Source organism: Aotus nancymaae, unplaced genomic scaffold (assembly GCF_030222135.1).
Source record: "Aotus nancymaae isolate 86718 unplaced genomic scaffold, 86718_ANA_hifiasm-v0.15.2.pri h1tg000040l, whole genome shotgun sequence".
Taxonomy (NCBI): domain Eukaryota; kingdom Metazoa; phylum Chordata; class Mammalia; order Primates; family Aotidae; genus Aotus; species Aotus nancymaae.
Window position 1 is genome coordinate 43,672,295 of NW_026988454.1, and position 21,502 is coordinate 43,693,796.

The 21,502-nt window shown below is 37.3% G+C and overlaps 1 pseudogene; it reads right to left on the reverse strand.

Moving 5' to 3' along the window:
* The window catches only part of LOC135268272 (uncharacterized), a 42,110-nt pseudogene extending 34,040 nt beyond the window's left edge, over positions 1 to 8,070 (reverse strand).
* Positions 8,071 to 21,502: the final 13,432 nt, after the last annotated feature.

Consider the following 21,502-nt stretch of genomic DNA (forward strand, 5'->3'; position numbering starts at 1 on the left):
ATATGAGTGAATTGATGGAGCTGAAAAACACAACACAAGAACTTCGCGAAGCATGCACAAGTTTCAACAGTCCAATTGACCAAGCAGAAGAAAGGATATCAGAGGTCGAAGATCAACTCAATGAAATAAAACGAGAAGGCAAGATGAGAGAAAACAGTGTAAAAAGGAAAGAACAAAGTCAACAAGAATTATGGGACTATGTGAAAAGACCTAATCTACGTTTGATAGGTGTACCTGAATGTGATGAAGAGAATGCATCCAAGCTGGAAAATACTCTTCAGGATATTATCCAGGAAAACTTCCCCAACCTAGCAAGGCAGGCCAATATTCAAGTCCAGGACATACAGAGAACACCACAAAGATATTCCTCTAGAAGAGCAACCCCAAGGCACATAATCATCAGATTCACCAGGGTCAAAATGAAGGAGAAAATACTAAGGGCAGCCAGAGAGAAAGGTCAGGTTACTCATAAAGAGAAGCCCATCAGACTCACAACAGATCTCTCAGCAGAAACCCTACAGGTCAGAAGAGAGTGGGGCCGGTATTCAACATCCTTAAAGAAAAGAACTTTCAACCCAGAATTTCATATCCAGCCAAACTAAGCTTCATAAGTGAAGGAAAAATAAAATCCTTTGAGAACCAGCAAGTACTCAGAGATTTCATCACCACCAGACCAGCTCTAAAAGAGCTCCTGAAGGAGGCACTACACATAGAAAAGAACAACTCCAAAAACACACGAAAAGGTAAAGAGCATCAACACAATGAAGAATCTGCATCAACCAATGGGCAAAACAGCCAGCTAGCATCAAAATGACAGGATCAAATTCACCCTTAACAATATTAACCCTAAATGTAAATGGACTAAATGCCCCAATCAAAAGACACAGACTGGCAAATTGGATAAAAAGCCAAAACCCATCAGTGTGCTGTATCCAGGAAACCCACCTCACATGCAAGGATACACAAAGGCTCAAAATGAAGGGATGGAGGAAGATTTACCAAGCAAATGGAGAGCAAAAAAAGCAGGAGTTGCAATTCTCATCTCTGATAAAATAGACTTTAAAGCAACAAAGATCAAAAGAGACAAAGAAGGACATTACATAATGGTAAACGCATCAATGCAACAAGAAGAGCTAACGATCCTAAATATATATGCACCTAATACAGGAGCACCCAGATACATAAGGCAAGTTCTTAAAGACTTACAAAGAGACCTAGACTCCCACACAATAATAGTGGGAGACTTCAACACACCATTGTCAATATTAGACAGATCAACGAGACAGAAAATTAACAAGGATATCCAGGACTTGAACTCAGACCTGGAACAAGCAAATCTAATAGACATTTACAGAACTCTCCAGCCCAAATCCACAGAATATACATTCTTCTCAGCACCACATCACACCTACTCGAAAATTGACCACATAATTGGAAGTAAATCACTCCTCAGCAAATGCAAAAGAACGGAAACCATAACAAACAGTCTCTCAGACCACAGTGCAATCAAGTTAGAACTCAGAATTCAGAAGCCAACCCAGAACCACATAGCCTCATGGAAAATGAACGACTTTCTCCTGAATGTTGACTGGATAAACAATGAAATGAAGGCAGAAATAAAGATGTTCTTCAAAACCAATGAGAACAAAGACACCACATACCAGAATCTCTGGGACACATTTAAAGCAGTCTCTAGAGGAAAATATATAGCAATAAGTGCAGACATGAGAAGAAAGGAGAGATCTAAAATTGACACCCTATTGTCAAAATTGAAAGAGCTAGAGGAGCAAGATCAAAAAAACTGAAAACCTAGCAGAAGACAAGAAATAACTAAGATCAAAGCAGAATTGAAGGAGATAGAGACACGAAAAACCCTACAAAAAATCAATAAATCCAGGAGCTGGTTTTTTGAAAAGATCAACAAAATAGACAGACCACTATCCAGATTAATAAAAAAGAAAAGAGAGAATAACCAAATAGATGCAATAAAAAATGATAAAGGGGATATCACCACAGATTCCAGAGAAATTCAAACCATCATCAGAGATTATTACAAACAACTCTATGCACATAAATTAGAAAACCTGGAAGAAATGGATAAATTCCTGGACAGTTGCCTCCTCCCAAGCCTAAACCAGGAAGAAGTCGAAACCCTGAATAGACCAATAACAAGGTCTGAAGTCGAGGCAGCAATTAAGAGCCTACCACTCAAAAAAAGCCCAGGTCCAGATGGGTTCACAGCCGAATTCTACCAGACATACAAAGAGGAACTGGTACCATTCCTACTGAAACTATTCCAAATAATCCAAAAAGAGGGAATCCTTCCCAAATCATTTTATGAGACCAACATCATCCCAATACCAAAACCCGGCAGAGACTCATCAGAAAAAGAAAACTACAGGCCAATATCCATGATGAACATAGATGCAAAAATCTTCAATAAAATACTGGCAAGCCGATTGCAACAGCACATCAAAAAGCTTATCCACCACGATCAAGTAGGATTCATCCCAGGGATGCAAGGCTGGTTCAATATACGCAAGTCTATAAATGTAATTCACCACATAAACAGAACCAAAGACAAAAACCACATGATTATCTCAATTGATGCAGAGAAGGCCTTCGACAAAATTCAGCAGCCCTTTCTGCTAAAAACTCTCAATAAACTAGGTATCGACGGAACGTATCTCAAAGTAATAAAAGCTATTTATGACAAACCGACAGCCAATATCATACTGAATGGGCAAAACCTGGAAGTATTCCCTTTGAAATCGGGCACTAGACAAGGATGCCCTCTCTCACCACTCCTATTCAATGTAGTACTGGAAGTTCTAGCCAGAGCAATCAGGCAAGACAAAGAAATAAAGGGTATTCAATTAGGAAAGGAGGAAGTCAAATTGTCTCTATTTGCAGATGACATGATTGTATATCTAGAAGACCCCATCATCTCAGCCCAAAATCTCCTGAAACTGATAAGTAACTTCAGCAAAGTCTCAGGGTACAAAATCAATGTGCAAAAATCACAAGCATTCCTATACACCAATAACAGACTTAAAGAGAACCAAATCAAGAATGAACTGCCATTCACAATTGCAACAAAGAGAATAAAATACCTAGGAATACAACTAACAAGGAACATAAAGGACCTCTTCAAGGAGAACTACAAACCACTGCTCAACGAAATAAGAGAGGACACAAACAGATGGAGAAACATTCTATGTTCATGGTTAGGAAGAATTAATATCGTGAAAATGGCCATACTGCCCAAAGTAATTTACAGATTCAATGCTATCCCCATCAAGCTACCAATGACCTTCTTCACAGAACTGGAAATAACCACCTTAAATTTCATATGGAACCAAAAGAGAGCCCGCATAGCCAAGTCAATTCTAAGCAAAAAGAACAAAGCGGGAGGCATCACACTACCGGACATCAAACTCTACTACAAGGCTACAGTAATCAAAACAGCATGGTACTGGTACCAAAACAGAGATATAGACCAATGGAACAGAACAGAGGCGTCGGAGGTGACACAACATATCTACAACCACCTGATCTTTGACAAACCTGATAAAAACAATCAATGGGGAAAGGATTCCCTGTTCAATAAGTGGTGTTGGGAAAACTGGCTAGCCATATGCAGAAAGCAGAAACTGGACCCCTTCCTGACACCTTACACTAAAATTGACTCCAGATGGATTAAAGACTTAAACATAAGACGTAACACCATAAAAACACTAGAAGGAAACCTAGGCAAAACCATTCAGGACATAGGCGTAGGCAAGGACTTTATGACCAAAACACCAAAAGCATTGGCAACAAAAGCCAAAAAAGACACATGGGACCTAATCAAACTCCACAGCTTCTGCACGGCAAAAGAAACAGTCAATAGAGTGAATTGGCAACCAACAGAATGGGAAAAAATTTTTGCAGCCTACCCGTCTGACAAAGGGCTGATATCCAGAATTTACAATGAGCTAAAACAGATTTACAAGAAAAAAAACAAACAAGCCCATTCAAAAATGGGCGAAGGATATGAACAGATACTTTACAAAAGAAGACATACATGAGGCCAACAAGCATATGAAAAAATGCTCATCATCACTGGTCATTAGAGAAATGCAAATCAAAACTACATTGAGATACCATCTCACGCCAGTTAGAATGGCGATCATTAAAAAAACTGGAGACAACAGATGCTGTAGAGGATGTGGAGAAATAGGAACACTTTTACACTGTTGGTGGGAGTGTAAATTAGTTCAACCATGGTGGAAGACACTGTGGCGATTCCTCAAGGACCTAGAAATAGAAATTCCATTTGACCCAGCAATCCCATTACTGGGCATATATCCAAAGGATTATAAATCATTCTACTATAAGGACACATGCACACAAATGTTCATTGCAGCACAGTTTACAATAACAAAGACCTGGAACCAACCCAAATGCCCATCGATGATAGACTGGACAGGAAAAATGTGGCACATATGCACCATGGAATATTATGCAGCCATTAAAAACGATGAGTTCACATCCTTTGTAGGGACATGGATGAACCTGGAAACCATCATTCTCAGCAAACTGACACAAGAACACAAAATCAAACACTCATAGGCGGGTGTTGAACAATGAGAACACATGGACACAGGGAGGGGAGCACCATACACTGGGGTCTGTTGGAGAGGAGTGGGGCGGACAGCGGGTGGGTGGAGAGTTGGGGAGGGATAGCATGGGGATAAATGCCAGATATAGGTGAAGGGGAGGAAGGCAGCAAATCACACTGCCACGTATGCACCTATGCAACAACCTTGCATGTTTTTCACATGTACCCCAAAACCTAAAATGCAATTAAAAAAAAAAAATACAACCTCAGATACAGCAAGGAAGTAAAGTTTTTTCTTATGGAGATGTTAAGTAACATTTTAATTTTAAGTAATATGTATAAATATGTATATCAATTATCTAGATTATAAATAAATATTTTTAAAAACTATAAAGAAGGCATATGCCCAAACAATTTTGAATAGTCTAGATTTATAAACTTATGGAATTGTTAATGAAAGAAGCATTTGTTCTTCAAGTACATAATTTTCTCTACAAAGATTATGCACCTAGGTAGAGTATTAGCTCAGAATGAGAACTACAAAGGAACAAATCCACTAATCCAACTGTCTTTTATATTATGCTTGTTAAACACCAAACATTATTCTAATGACATACTATAGATAAATAAAATTAAAATAAGCTGTTGAAAATACTGTGAAAAGGACCCCTGCAAAAATGCTTGATAATTTGAGCCTTCAAGCCATGCAAAATAAAATGCTAAGAAAAAATGTTTATGAGCCAGGTGTGGTAGCTCAAGCCTATAATCCCAGCACTTGGGAGGTTGAGGCAGGCAGCTTTCTTGAGGCCAGGAGTTCAAGACCAGCCTGGCCAACATTGTGAAATCCCACCTCTACAAAGAAAAAAGAAAAATACAAAACTTAGTTGGACAGGGTGGTGCATGCCTGTAATACCAGCTATGTGGAAGGTGAGGCACAAGAAGTACTTGAACCCAGATGGTGGAGGTTACAATGAGCCAAGATCATGCCACTGCACTACAGCCTGGGGAACAGAGCAAGACTCTCTAAAAAAGAAAAAAATAAAAATAACAAAAAAAAAAGAAAAAAAAAGATAAGGAAAAAGAAAAAATGTTTACATACAATTGCTGTGTTTTTGCATAATGAAGAAACCACAAAGCTTTTATCTCTGTCAAAAGATGGCATTTTGTTGACATGACTCAAAATTAATGATAAAATCACATTGAATTATCATCCAAACTTAGTCTAAATGCTAATTAATTCATATTAAAAATCAGCCCCTTTTCTCACTTAAGACTATGTTATAGTTTGAGACTTCTCAACTCACGTAGTATAATTTCTTACCTAAGAAATATGGGAGAAAAATATATTCAATTAGACCATAAACTCTTTAGAAAAGGAGTTGTGTCATATAAGTAAATATGGAGATTTTCAAATTCAAGTCAGCGTTTTGAATATTTATCATATTTTCTGCTTGAATTAAAAAATGCATGTTCCTTTAATATATGCTTTCTTGTTAGCTGCATCATCACTATTTACAGTTTTTTCTAAGAACTCTCTGCAGTTAACATACTTCTTACATTATCACGAATAGTTCTAATCCCATTATCTTCACTATTAAGCATAATAGTCAATCAGATTTCCTTGCTTTTAACTAGGACCAGTATTAAATTGAGGTAAGTATGGCATACAATTCAGGTGCAAAATATAAAGGAGTGCCAATACATTTAGTAATCAATATAAATGCCATTTTCATGTAATAGTTTAGCATACACAAAATGCATGAGCAAAATATCAAAAATTTAAATGAAGATAGGCTGTTGTTTGTTTTACCACTCTGTCTTATTGTGCAACAAAAACAGTCATCTTCCAGGTAACCAGTGGTTCCCAGGTTCCTGTTATCAGAGTTGGCAATGGTGTGTAAATAGACTGGGCAAGAGAGAGCTTTATATGTAGTCATTATTATTATTTTTTTTTATTGTAGAGCTTCTATTTTAACACTTGGTTCAAAATACAGAAGGGTATTTTGATGAGAGTATTCGGGTGCTCAGGTTTGCTTTCCCTCAGCCCAATAAGCCTCCTCTATGCACTGACAGACATCACAACTAAATGCATTCTTTCCTCAGAACAAGGAAAAATACATTTCCTTTCACTGTTTTGAAAGATTACTTTGGCTATTCCTGTGTTTCTTGAGAGCAAAATCGCTTTGTCTCTCACCCCTTCTCCCACAGCCCAAGTTCCTTTAAGTTGTTTTTACTTATCCTCTCATTTTCCTCATTTCACACCTACCCCTCAACTTACTCTTCGCTTTCATGCCCATCACTCCCTGAGAAAACAACCCATTACAGTCACATTGTTAAATCCAGTGGGCACTTTTGAGACTTCACTTTGTTCAGCATCATTCAAAGTTGTGGATCACTGTATCCTTCCAGAAACAATCTTTCTGGCAGCTCCATTGACACTATATCCTCCTCATTTCCTTCCTACTTTTCTGGTTGCATCTGTGTCCCTGACAGGATCTTCCTCTTCTTCTTAGCATTAAACGTTGGCATTTGTGATGTCATACGTCTGCTGGCATTTTCATTCTATAATCATTATTTGACAATTTTGTCTATGTCTGAAAATTCATAAGTGCCTGTATACTCATGACATTGGTATGTATAGCTCTCAGGCTCAGATTCAATTGCTGCCTTTGTATATCCATTGGCATATCTGAAAATAATTTCACTCTCAATTTTTCCAAGAACAAACACAACTTTCTCCCCTATCATTGATCCATTTCTACCTAGTAACACACATTATAAATTAAGGAGCCTTTTTTCACATATCCTTCTCTTCCCCTATTACCCAGAACTGTTTCTTCCAAATCCACATTTGTGCAACTTTAAGACTGCCTCTCTAATCACATCTGAAACATCAAGTCATTTCTAGACTACATAATAATGCCACTTAGTCTCCCTGGTCCACTCCTGTTCCCCTTTATACAATATCTCACTGAAACTTGAGTTCTTTAAGGAAAAATACGTTTTCTTTATTTGTTTGAAAGATTATTCCAACTGTCATGTGGAAGATGTACTAGAAGGAGAAGATACTGGAGGCATGAAGACCAGTTAAGAGGATTCTGCAATAATTAAAGCAAGATATAATAAAAGCCTAGAAAAACTACAAGATACAGACTGAAGTTATTTTTAACAAGTAGAAATTATGGCACATGGGGACTGACTGTAGGGTATTAAGGAAGAGTGAATAAAGAAACTCAGCCTTGGAGAACTTAAGTATCTTGCATATAATCACACAATTTGAAAATCATAGAGTCATCTTCTGAGCTCAGGTGTGCCAGATTCCACAAAAGAGTACTTTTAACACTTCTTGAGTTTTCACATCGAAGTATGTGACAGTTACTTCTTGCTAAAAATCTCTTCTCCAATCCTACATCCTCTTTCTGTTGTGGATTATCCATCAATTTATCCTCCAAGTCAAAGTGCGTCATCCTCCCAACAGCTATTGAATATTTATCCACTTCTTTCCTCCAGTTGCAAATATGTTAATTCAGTTGATCATTATTTTCCATGTACCTACAGTTTATCCCCCTCATTTTATTTTCCATGTTGCTGTCTGAACATATTTGTTATTAACTCCATCAACTGAGATCCTTTAATGCCACAAACCTTTTAAAATTTCATAGTAGGATTTACAAAATTTTCCATAATATGAACTTCTTTGCCTCTCCTCATTTTCCTCCTAAAATATTCCAATACTCCAATCCATATTTTACTAGGTTCACAATTTTGCAATATATTTTGTTCTTCTTGCCTAAACTATCCTTGCTACCCGATCTTCTGATGGCAAACTTCCACTCACTATTCAAATATACTTCCGTTGTACTTCCTCCTTCAGGAAGTCTTTCTGAAAAATTCTTCTCTGAACTAAGTACTCCCTCCAAAGGTCTCTGTAGCATGCTATATAATATATTTTTAATAATGTACTACAGTTTTTGTCTGTCTTCTACATTAATTTGAGCACTTTGAGATCAGAAACTAATATTCTGTAATGAGGAAATATACAGCCTAGTAATGAACAGAATGGGTTTTGGATTCAGACACCCTGAATTTAAATCCTTATTCAGATACTTTTTAGCAGTGTATGTTTTTTATTATCTGAAAAAAGCTGGGTAATAGTAGTAACTACCTCAAAAGCAATTTGTAGAGATTAATATAAATAAAGTATATAAAATTAGAACTGTTTAGTATGTAATTGTGCTCAATAAAATTTTGTAGAATAAGTGAATGTATATATATTTTTTACACTTCATGTAGTCAAGTTATACTGTACCTTTATAAACATCATGAAGATTTTGCAGAAATATTTTATTTATTGAGGTTTTTAGAGACAGGATCTTGCTCTGTTACCCAGGCTGGAGTGCAGTGGTGTGATCATTACTCACTGCAAACTTGAACTCCTAGGTTCAAGGGATCCTATGGTCTCAGCCTCCCAAGTAGCTGGGACTACAGGTGTATGCCACCACACACAGCTTTTTTTTCCCTAATTTTGTAGAGACCTGTCTCACTATGTTTCCCAGGCTAGTCTTGAACTCCTGGCCTCAGGTCACCTGCTCACCTCAGCCTCCCGAAGCACTGGGATTACAGGTATGAGCCACCATGCCCAGCATATTTCATTTTAAATGAATACAGAAGTGTATAACATAATAATTTTTCTAATATATATTTGATCATATCTGTCATAGTCAGTTAATGTTAAACCTCAGATTAGAACATTTCTAGATAAAAAAACTGATCCACTGCATTATACTATTTTCAGGAATATGTTAGGGAAAAGTGGTTACTATCTCTATTGTGATACACAGAATTATAAACTATAATAATTAAGACTATAATCATAATCTTGAACCTTGTATGCTTTTTTGTTATTTTTATTATGAGTCTTTTCAGTTCTTTGAATTACTTTGTGTGTCTAGGATGCCAAAGATTTTTTTTTTTTTTTTAATGTGTCACTGCTGTACTTCTTATTTCTACAAAAGTGGTATGGTCTTCTTCAAAGCTACTTGAAACTCATTCCTCCTTCAAAAAAGCATTATGGTTACAAGATATAATATGAAAGTCAGTTTTAGCAGGAAGCTCTGAAATTAGTGAGACCTGGTGTATTAAAGTCTAATAACCCAAACGGATATTGATCCCTGTTAAAGGGAATACACTGAGTTGCTTTGTAACTATGAGTCTGAGGCAAGTTACACTCCAGCCCCACTGGCCTTCTTATTGTCCTTAAACTCACTGATATGGTTTGGCTGTGTCCCCACCCAAATCTCATCTTGAATTTTAGGTAGTTCCCATAGTCCATATGTGTCATGGGAGGGGCCAGGTGGAGATAATTGAATCATGAGGTGATTTTTCTCATGCTGTTCTTGTGATAGTGAGTTAGTTCTTATGAGATCTGATGGTTTTATAAAGGGCTTTTCCCTTCATTGGGCACTCATTTCTCTCTCCTGTTGTCATGTGAAGAAGGATGTGTTTGCTTCTCTTTTGGCCCAAAGTTAGCAGGAGAAAAGAAACAATAAAGATAACATTAGAAACCAGTGATACTAAAACTAGCAAAATATCACTGAAAAACAATAAAACAAAAAGATGGTTCTTAAAAAATAAAATTGATAAACTTTTATCAAGTCTAACAAAAATTTAAACAGAAAGAAGAAACAAATCATCAGTATCAGGAAAGGAATAGGGATATCAATACAGATCCTGCAAACAATAAAAGGCTAAAGGAACACAACAAACAATCTTAGACTCATAAGTTAGATAATTTAGAAGAAATGCATTTGGCCAGGCATGGTGGCTCACACCTATAATTCTAGCATTTTGGGAGGGTAAGTGGGTGGATCACTTGCATTAAGAAGTTTAAGACTAAGCTGTGCAACACGGCAAGACCTTGTCCCTACAAAAATACGAAAAATTAGCCAGGTATGGTGATGTTCACCTGTAGTCCTATCTACTGGGGAGGCTGAGGTAGATCAGTTGAGCCCAGAGGCAGAAGTTGTACTGAACCAAGATTGCTCCACTGCACTCCAGTTTGGGCAACAGACCCTGTCTTTAAAAAAAGAAAGAAAGAAAGAAAAAAATGCATCATTTTCTTGACAGAAACTACTGAAACTCAACAAAATAAAATTAATAATCTGAAAGTGCTATAATAATTAAGAAATTGAATTCATAATATAAAAGCTCCTGAAAAAGAAATTGGCAAGTCCAGTTATTCTCAATGAATAATTCTATAAAACATTTAAAGAAAAATCAACACCAATTCTCCACAATCTCTTCTAGAAAATGGAGGAGGATGAAACACCTTCCTCCTTAATTTATGAGGCCAATATTACCCTATGCCAAATCCAGACAAAGATATTCCCCCAAAAATAAAACTAAAGATCATAGATAAATATCTTTTATAAATTTAGATACAAAATCGTAAGCAAGATACATTAGCAAAATAAATTCGTCAATGAATAAAACATATTACACACCAAATGGAATTTATTCTAGCTATGCAAGTTTAGCTTGACATTTGAAAATCAATCAATGTAATCTACCATGTCAATAGGCTAAAAATAAGAAATAATATTATCGAGAGGATCCAAGATGGTGGATTAGACACAACTCCAGTGCACGACACCCAGCGAAAGAGACACAGAAATCCAGATATCTCCTAGCTCCAACTGAGGTACCAGGTGCATTTCAATGGGTCTGGTTAGAGGGTGAGCAAAGCCCACTCAGGGCAGACTGAGGTGGGGAGGGGTGCTGCTTCTCCCAGAAAGTGCATCTGACTGGAGAGTCGGAGGCTCTACCTCTGGCGCTCTGGTCCAGATATAGAACTTCCCCCAAAGCCTCAGCGATACACAGAACAGGGGATCTTTGCCAGTCACACGCCTGGAATTACAAGTGCGGAGTTGAATAAGAGTCTGCAGACTAAGCTATCACCCCCTCCCCACCACCCGGAGAGAGAGGGAGCTGTAAGCAGGAGCAGCTGGGCAGCCCCTACCCTATGACCAGAGAGAGAGAAAGCTAAAAGGGGGAGACTGCCTGGTGAGGCTGGGTGGGTCCCTAACCTCCCCCACAAACCCCAGAGGGCTGAAGCTCTGACTCTAGTGGGTTGCGTAGCCAGTGCCACAATCTGAGATGAACCCTGAATGATCCAGCCCAGTGGAGGAAGGGCACAAGCCACCACTAGAGGGGTGGGACTGAGCTACATGCTTTAACAAAAAACACAGGAAGCCTATGTAGGGGCTTAGTCCCAATGGGACTAAGTTCTTGACAACTCAGCAGCGCCTTACAGGTCAGTGGAAGAGGCGGGCCTAATCTCCCATCATAAATAAAAAAGACACAGGAAGCTTCCCTAGTAACCTGAAGGAGTCCCTAGAAACCCAGTAGCACCCTAACAGACAGACAAGCGACCTCATCAAGCAGCTCTCTGACACCACAGCCAGGTAAATCCACAAAGATGGGGAAAAACCAGTGCAAAAAAGGTGAAACCATCAAAGACCAGAACACCTCTTCTCCTTCAAGGGACCACAACTCCTCAACAACACAGGATCACAACTTGACTGAGAAGGAGTGCAAAGAATTGATGGAAACAGGATTCAGAAGATGGATAATAACAAACTTTTCCTGGAAGAGCCTCAGAAATGCCCAGACCATGGTCTTGAACTTGGTGAATGTATTAGTGCATTCCCATACTCCTATAAAGAATGACCTGAGACTGGGGAATTTATAAAGGAAAGAAGTTTAATTGACTCACAGTTCTGCAGGGCTGCAGAGGCCTCAACTTTTCACAGCTAAAGGAACACATTCTAACTCAATGCAAAGAAACCAAAAACCTTGAAAAAAGGTTAGATGAAATGCTAACTAGAATAACTAGCTTAGAGAAGAACATAAACGACTTGATGGAATTGAAGAACACAGCACAAGAACTACATGAAGCAAACACAAATTTTAATAGCCGAATCGATCAAGCAGAAGAAAGGATATCAGAGATTGAAGATCAACTCAATGAAATAAAAAGAGAAGGCAATACAAGAGAAGAAAGAGTGAAAAGAAATGAACAAAACCTCCAAGAAATATGGGATTATGTGAAAAAACCTAATCTACGCTTAATCGGTGTACCTGAATATGACAGGGAGAATGAATCCAAGCTGGAAAACACACCCCAGGATATTATCCCAGAGAACTTCCCAAGCCTAGCAAGGTAGTCCAAATTTCAAATTCAAGAAATACAGAGAACTCCATAAAGATATTCCTCAAGAAGAGCAACCCCTAGGCACATAATCATCAGATTCACCATGGTCGAATTGAAGGAAAAAATGCTAAGGGCAGCCAGAGAGAAAGGTCAGTTCACCCACAGAGGGAAGCCAATCAAACTCACAGAGGATCTCTCGTCAGAAACTCTACAAGCCAGAAGAGAGTGGGGGCCAATATTCAACATCCTTAAAGAAAAGAACTTTCAACCCAGAATCTCATATCCAGCCAAACTAAGCTTCATAAGTGAAGGAGAAATAAAATCCTTTATGGACAAACAATTATTGAGAGATTTTGTCACCACCAGACCAGCCCTACAAGAGCTCCTGAAAGAAACACTAAGCATGGAAAGGAACAAGTACCAGTCACTGCAAAAGCAAACCAGTTGGCAAAGACCAAAAACCAGCCAGTAACAAAATGGCAGGATCAAATTCACACTTAACAATATTAACATTGAATGTAAACGGCCTAAACACCCCAATCAAAAGACACAGACTGGCAAACTGGATAAAAAGTCAGAACTCATCAGTGTGCTGTATTCAAGAAACCCATCTCACATACAAAGACACATATAGACTCAAAATAAAGGGATGGAAGAAGATTTACCAAGCAAATGGAGAAGAAAAAAAAGCAGGGGTTGCAATCCTAGTCTCTGATAAAATGGACTTCAAATCAACAAAGATCAAAAGAGACAAAGAAGGACATTACATAATGGTAAAAGGATCAATCCAACAGGAAGAGCTAACTATCCTAAATATATATGCCCCCAACATAGGAGCACCCAGATACATAAAGCAAGTTCTTAACGACCTAAAATGAGATTTAGACTCCCACACAATAATAGTGGGAGACTTCAATACTCCACTGTCAATATTAGGTCAATGAGACAGAAAATGAACAAGGATATCCAGGACTTGAATGCAGAGCTGGACCAAGCAGATCTAATAGACATAAACAGAACGCTCCACCCCAAATCCACAGAATATACATTTTTCTCAGCACCACATTGCACTTACTGTAAAATTGACCACATCACTGGAAGCAAATCACTCCTCAGCAAATGCAAAAGAACAGAAATCATAACAAACAGTCTATCAGACCACAGCGCAATCAGACTAGAACTCAGGATCAAGAAACACACTCAAACCTGCACAACCACTTGGAAACTGAACAACTTGCTTCTGAATGTTGACTGGATGAACAATGAAATGAAGGTAGAAATAAAGATGTTCTTTGAAACCAACCAGAATGAAGACACAACTTACCAGAGTCTCTGGGACACCTTTAAAGCAGTATTGAGAGGGAAATTTATAGCAATAAATGTCCACCAGAGAAGAGAGGAAAGATCTAAAATCGACACCCTATCATCAAAATTGAAAGAACTAGAGGAGCAAGATCAAAAAAACTCAATAGCTAGCAGAAGACAAGAGATAACTAAGATCAGAGCAGAACTGAAGGAGATAGAGACACAAAAAACCCTTCAAAAAATCAATAAATCCAGAAGCTGGTTTTTTGAAAAGATCAGCAAAATAGACCACTAGCCAGATTAATAAAAAAGAAAAGGGAGAAGAATCAAATAGATGCAATAAAAAACGATAAATGGGATATCACCACTGATCCCATAGAAATACAAACTACCTTCAGAGATTACTACAAACAGCTCTACTCACATAAACCAGTAAACCAGGAAGAAATGGATAAATTCCTAGACACTGGTACTGTATCAAAACTAAACCAGGAGGAAGCTGAAACCCTGAATAGACCAATAACAAGGGCTGAAGTAGAGGCAGCAATCAATAGCCTACCAACCAAAAAAAGTCCAGGTCCAGTTGGGTTCACAGCTGAATTCTACCAGACATACAAAGAGGAGCTGGTTCCATTCCTTCTGAAACTGTATCAAACAATACAAAAGGAGGGAATCCTCCCTAACTCATTTTATGAGACCAACATCATCCTGATACCAAAACCAGGCAGAGACTCAACTAAAAAAGAAAATTTCAGGCCAATATCCATGATGAACATCGATGCAAAAATCTTCAATAAAATACTGGCAAACAGATTGCAACAGCACATCAAGAAGCTTATCCATCACGACCAAGTAGGCTTCATCCTGGGGATGCTAGGCTGGTTCAACACATGCAAATCCATAAATGTAATCCATCACATAAACAGAACCAAAGACAAAAACCACATGATCATCTCAATAGATGCAGAGAAGGCCTTTGATAAAATTCAACAGCCCTTCATGCTAAAAACTCTCAATAAACTAGGTATTGATGGAACGTATCATAAAATGATAAAAGCTATATATGACAAACCTACAGCCAATATCATACCGAATGGGAAAAAGCTGGAAGAATTCCCTTTGAAATCAGGCATTTGACAAGGATGCCTTCTCTCACCATGCCTATTCAACATGGTATTGGAAGTTCTAGCCAGAGCGATCAGGCAAGAAAAAGAAATAAAGCGTATTCAATTAGGAAAAGAGGAAGTCAAACTATCTCTATTTGCAGATGACATGATTGTATATCTAGAAGACCCCATCGTCTCAGCCCAAAATCTTCTCAAACTGATAAGCAACTTCAGCAAAGTCTCAGGATACAAAATCAATGTGCAAAAATCACAAGCATTCCTATATACCAATAACAGACAAACAGAGAGCCAAATCAAGAGTGAACACCCATTCACAATTGCTACAAAGAGAATAAAATACCTAGGAATACAACTAACAAAGGATGTAAAGGACCTCTTCAAGGAGAACTACAAACCACTGCTCAACGAAATAAGAGAGGACACAAACAGATGGAGAAATATTCCATGCTCATGGTTAGGAAGAATCAATATCATGAAAATGGCCATACTGCCCAAAGTAATCTATGGATTCAATGCTATCCCCATCAAGCTACCAATGACCTTCTTCACAGAACTGGAAAAAACCACTTTAAACTTCATATGGAATCACCAGAGATCCTGCATAGTCAAGTCAATCCTAAGCAAAAGAACAAAGCCAGAGGCATCACACTGCCAGACTTCAAACTATACTACAAGGCTACAGTAATCAAAACAGCATGGTACTGGTACCAAAACAGAGACATAGACCAATGGAACAGAAAAAACACCACACATCTGCGACCATCTGATCTTTGACAAACCCAGCAAAAACAAGCAATGGGGAAAGGACTCCATGTTTAATAAATGGTGTTGGGAAAACTGGCTAGCAATGTGCAGAAAGCAGAAACTGGACCCCTTCCTGACACCTTACACTAAAATTAACTCCAGATGGATCAAAGATTTATACATAAAACCTAACACCATAAAAACACTAGAAGAAAACATAGGCAAAACCATCCAGGACATAGGCATAGGCAAGGACTTCATGACTAAAACAAAAGCAATGGCAATAAAAGCCAGAATAGACAAATGGGATCTAATTAAACTCCAGAGCTTTTGTACAGCAAAAGAAACCATCATTAGAGTGAATCGGCAACCAACAGAATAGGAAAAATTTTTGCAATCTACCCATCTGACAAAGGGCTAATATCCAGAATCTACAAAGAACTAAAACAAATATACAAGAAAAAACAAACGACCCCATTCAAAAGTGGGCAAAGGATATGAACAGACACTTTTCAAAAGAAGACATACATGAGGCCAACAAACATATGAAAAAATGCTCATCATCACTGGTCATTAGAGAAATGCAAATCAAAACCAAACTGAGATATCATCTCAGGCCAGTTAGAATGGTGATCATTAAAAAATCGGGAGACAACAGATGCTGGAGAGGATATAGAGATACAGGAACACTCTTACACAGTTGGTGGTAATGTAAATTAGTTCAACCATTGTGGAAGACAGTGTGGCGATTTCTCAAGGATCTAGAAATATGAATTCCATTTGACCCAGCAATTCCACTATTGAGTATATAACCCAAAGAACTATAAATCATTCTACTATAAAGACACATGCACACATATGTTGATTGCAGCCCTGTGTACAATAGCAAATAACTGGAACCAACCCAAATGCCCATCAATGATAGACTGGACAAAGAAAATGTGGTACATATACACCATGGAATACTACACAGCCATAAAAAATGATGAGTTCGTGTCCTTTGTAGGGACTTGGATGAATCTGGAAACCATCATTCTCAGCAAACTGACCCAAGAACAGAAAGCCAAGCACCGTACATTCTCACTCATATGTGGATGTTGAACAACGAGAACATGTGGACTCAGGGAGAGGAGCATCACGCACAGGGGACAGTTCGGTGGGGTAGGGGAGAGACAATAGGGGGTGGGGAAGGATAACATGGGGAGAAATGCCAGATATAGTATGCACCTAAAGTAAAATAAATACTTTATAAAAAAATAATAGTATCAATTAGCACACACATAAAAGCATTACAAAATCGAATACCCAATCATAATAAAAAAATTCTCAGCCCTTTAGGAAGGGCTGTAAAAGAACATTTAACCAAACCCCACAGCTTACATAATACATAATGATGAAAGACTGAATAAATGTTTGCCCTCGAAGATCAGAAACAAGTCAAGGATGTTCACTCTCATCACTCTTATTCAACATAGCACTTGTTATGAATTGAATTGTGTCTGCCTAAAATTCATAAGTTGAAGCCCTAGTTCTCAGTACCTCCTAATGTGACTGTGTTTTGAGATAGGACCTTCAAACTGGTGATTAAGTAAAAACAAGGTTGTTAGGGTGGGCCCTAATCTAATTTGACTGGTGTCCTTACATGAAGAGAAATTTTGCACCCACAGACACTAGGATTGTGCACACACAGAAGAAAGACACATAAGGACACAGTAAGGAGGCAGCCATTGGCAAGACAAAGAAAGAGGCCCCAGAAAACACCAAACCTGCTGCTACCGTGATCTTGAACTTCAAGCTTCCAGAACTGTCATAAAACAAAATTATATTGTTTAAGACACTCAGTCTGTGATATTTTGTTATGGAAGTTCCAACAAACTAAACGGTACTAGATATTCAAGTCATATCAATAAGGCAAACAAAACAGACAATAAAAGGGCATAAGGATCAAACTGGAAGACACAAAATTGTTTCTTTTTGGACATTATATGATTGCCATGCAGAACATTTGTAGAAATATCAATTTAAAAAAAGAGTACTCTCAGAAGTAATAAACAAGTTTAGCAAGGTAATAAAATATAAGATCAATGCACAAAAATCAATTACATTTCTATGTATTAACATTGACAATGCAGAAATCCAAATTAAAAATAAAATACCATTCATAATGGCATCAAAGAAAGTGAAATACTTAGATATCTACTTGTCAAAATATATATAAGATGTTTATTCTGAAAATTACAAAATTACAATGAAAGAAAAAATATTTAAATAAATGGAGAAACATACCATATCCATGGATTAGAAGACTCAAGATATTAAATATATCAATTGTTCACAAATTGATCTATGGGTTTAATTCAATCTCTATAAAAACCCAGTGAGGTTTTTGGAGACATAGGCATGCTTAATTTAAAATTTTAATGAAAATGCACAAGGCCTAGAATAGCTAAAATTATCTTTATAAATAATAATAAAGTGGGAGGAATGACTCAATAAAACATTATGACTTACTGTATAGCTATAGTAATAAAGAATAGGTGGTATAGGTGGAGAGTTAGACATATGGATTAATGAAATAGGATAAGGAGCCTAGAAATAGAGTCACATAAGTATGCACAATTGATTTTTTGCAAAGGTGCAAAATCAGTTCCATCCAGAAAAGATAGCCTTTTCAACAAATAATGCTGGAATAATTGAATATCCATCGGCAAGAAAAAAAATCTTTAAATCTCACTCTTATGTAATAATTAATTCAAACTTAATGAACTCAAATGTATAACATAAAGCTACAAAACTTTTAGAAAAGTAAGGTAGGAAAAAATAATATTTAGTATCTAGGGCTAGACAAATAATTATTAGAATTGATGCCAAAATGTAGAATCCATAAGAGAAAAATTGAGAAATTGAACCCAACAAAATTTAAAACTTTTGTTATGTGTAAGGTCAGGTGAAGAGGAGAAAAAGACAAGCTCCAGACTGACAGAAAATATTTTCAAAATACATATATGAAAAGGACTAGATTCTAAAATATGAAAATATAAAAAGAATTCTCAAAACTCAACATTTAAAAAAATTCAGTTAGAAAATAAGCAAGAACATGAAGAGACATTTCACCTAACAGGATATACGAATAACAAGTACATTAATAGATATTCCCCTCCACTCACCGTTAGGAAAATGCAAATTAAAACCACAATGAGATATCACTACACATTTATCAGACTGACTGAAATAAAAAAATAGCAGCAAAACCAAATGCTGGATACAAAATTACTGAATCATTTCTACATTGTTGATGAGAATGTAAGATATTCCACTAAATTTGGAAAAGTTTGGTAGTTTAATAAAAGCATGCAATTATAATATGACCCAGTATTGAGCTCCTGTGCTCTTATTCTTGGTAATAAAAACTTACATTTAAAAGAGAATCCTGTATGCTAATATTCCTAGAAGTTTCATTCAAAATAGCCAAAAACTGGAAACAGATCAAATATTTCTCAATGGATGAATGGTTACACATATCTACTAAGCAATAATGTAGAATGAACTCTTGTTACACACAATAGCTTTGGTGAATCTCCAGGAAATCATGCCAAGCTACAAAAAAATCAATCCCAAAAGTTCACATATTGTATGATTTCATCTATGTAACACATTTGAGATGAGATTTTAGAAACGAAGATAGGATTACTGGTTACCAGGTGTTAGGGATGGTTATAAAAGAACAACACATGGGAACTTTGTGATGGAACTGTTCTGTGTCTTAACTCTGGTGGTGGATGCATGACGTTGTACATTAGAAAGTTGTGTAGAACTGAATACACACACACACACAAATAAGTGCAACAAGTATAACTTGGGAAGTTGAACAAGATTAATGAATTGTATCAATGTCAATATCCTGGTGTGCTATTGTACTATAGTTTTGCAAAACTTTACAATTGGGGAAAACTGCATTTAACTACAATGATCTCAATAAAAATTTAATATTTTTCCCCCCCAAAAATCATATTCTTGGAAGGAATCCTTGGATACCCTTTTTGCCATAATATGCAAGAAATTCTTTACAATGAAGTGTTGATGATGAAAACAAGTGAAGAGCAAGAAGGCTGTCCCTCATTAATGTCTTCCAACTCTATTCCTTTTTTCCAGATGCCCCATGATGTGTTGTCTTCTGGTCTTCTTTCTCAAGCTCTTCAGTGATATCATCTTTTTTCTCTTCCTGTAGATTTAGATAATCTTTAAGACTTCATATTTAGATTCTTCACACTCACGCTCATTCTCTATATTTTCTCCCATAGCTTAAAGTTTCCAAAATGTGTATCTCCAGGCCTGAATCCTCTCCAGAACTCCAGACTTTCAGCTCTAGCTGCCTTTCCAACTTACGAAATTGCATCATTAATCTCAGTCCAAAAGTATCATCTTTGACTTATACTTTTCCCTCTTTTACATCTCTCACTTATATTTAAGCAATAAATCCTTTTGACTTAATGTTCAAAATGTATTCTACACCAGACTGATTTTTGTGACCTTCCTGTCTTAATCAACTTTAGTTGCTGTAACAAAATATCATAGAATAGGTGCCTAAACAACCATATTTACTTCTCATAGTTCTGGAGGCTGAAAAGTCCAAGATCAAGGTGTGAGCAGATTTGGTGCCTGGTGAGGGTCCTTTTTCTGGATTGCAGATGACTATCTTCTGGCTGTATCCTAACATGGCAGGGATTGGGGAGACAGAGGTGGCGGGAGGGGTTGAAGAGAGACAGAGGGAGAGAGAGAGAGAGAGACAAAAGAATGAGAGAGAGAGAAGCACAGTCTGGTCTCACCCTCTTCTTATAAGGACACTAATCCCACTATAAGCTCCTCAGGACCTCATCTTAACTTAATTACCTCTCAAAGGCCCTGTCTCCCAAATACCATTACTTTGGGGTTTAGGGTTTCAACATATGAATTTTAGGGGGACACAAACAAAACACTCCTCTATTACTACCCTAGTCTGAATCATCTTCATCCCTCCCTGGTCTCATTATGAATCATCTGACTGGTCCCTTATCTTCCACTCTTATTTTTCTAGAGCTTCTCTCAATAGCCAGTGTAATAGGTGGGTTTAAAATGTAAGTCAGATTATGCCACTCCACTTGCTTAAAACCCTCCAATGGTACCTGTCACACATAGAATGAAATCAGACTGCACACCATGGTCTGCACGATTCTATTTACATGATTATTCAATATTGGATGCATATATTATCATTTGTGGAGCTGATGTCCAGGTAAGGTGATCAAACATTTTGGTTTGCCAAGGACAATTATAGCACTGAAAGTCCCATGTACAAGAAATCCCTCTGTTTTGAGTGAACTGGGACAGTTGGTAACCATAGGGCAGGCCACACCCCAGACCAAATAAATCAGAATCTGTTGATGTACAATGCAGGTGTAAGTATACATATCTTGAAAGATCTCCAGTTGATTATAATGTGCTACCACATTTCAGAACCATTGCTTCAAAACA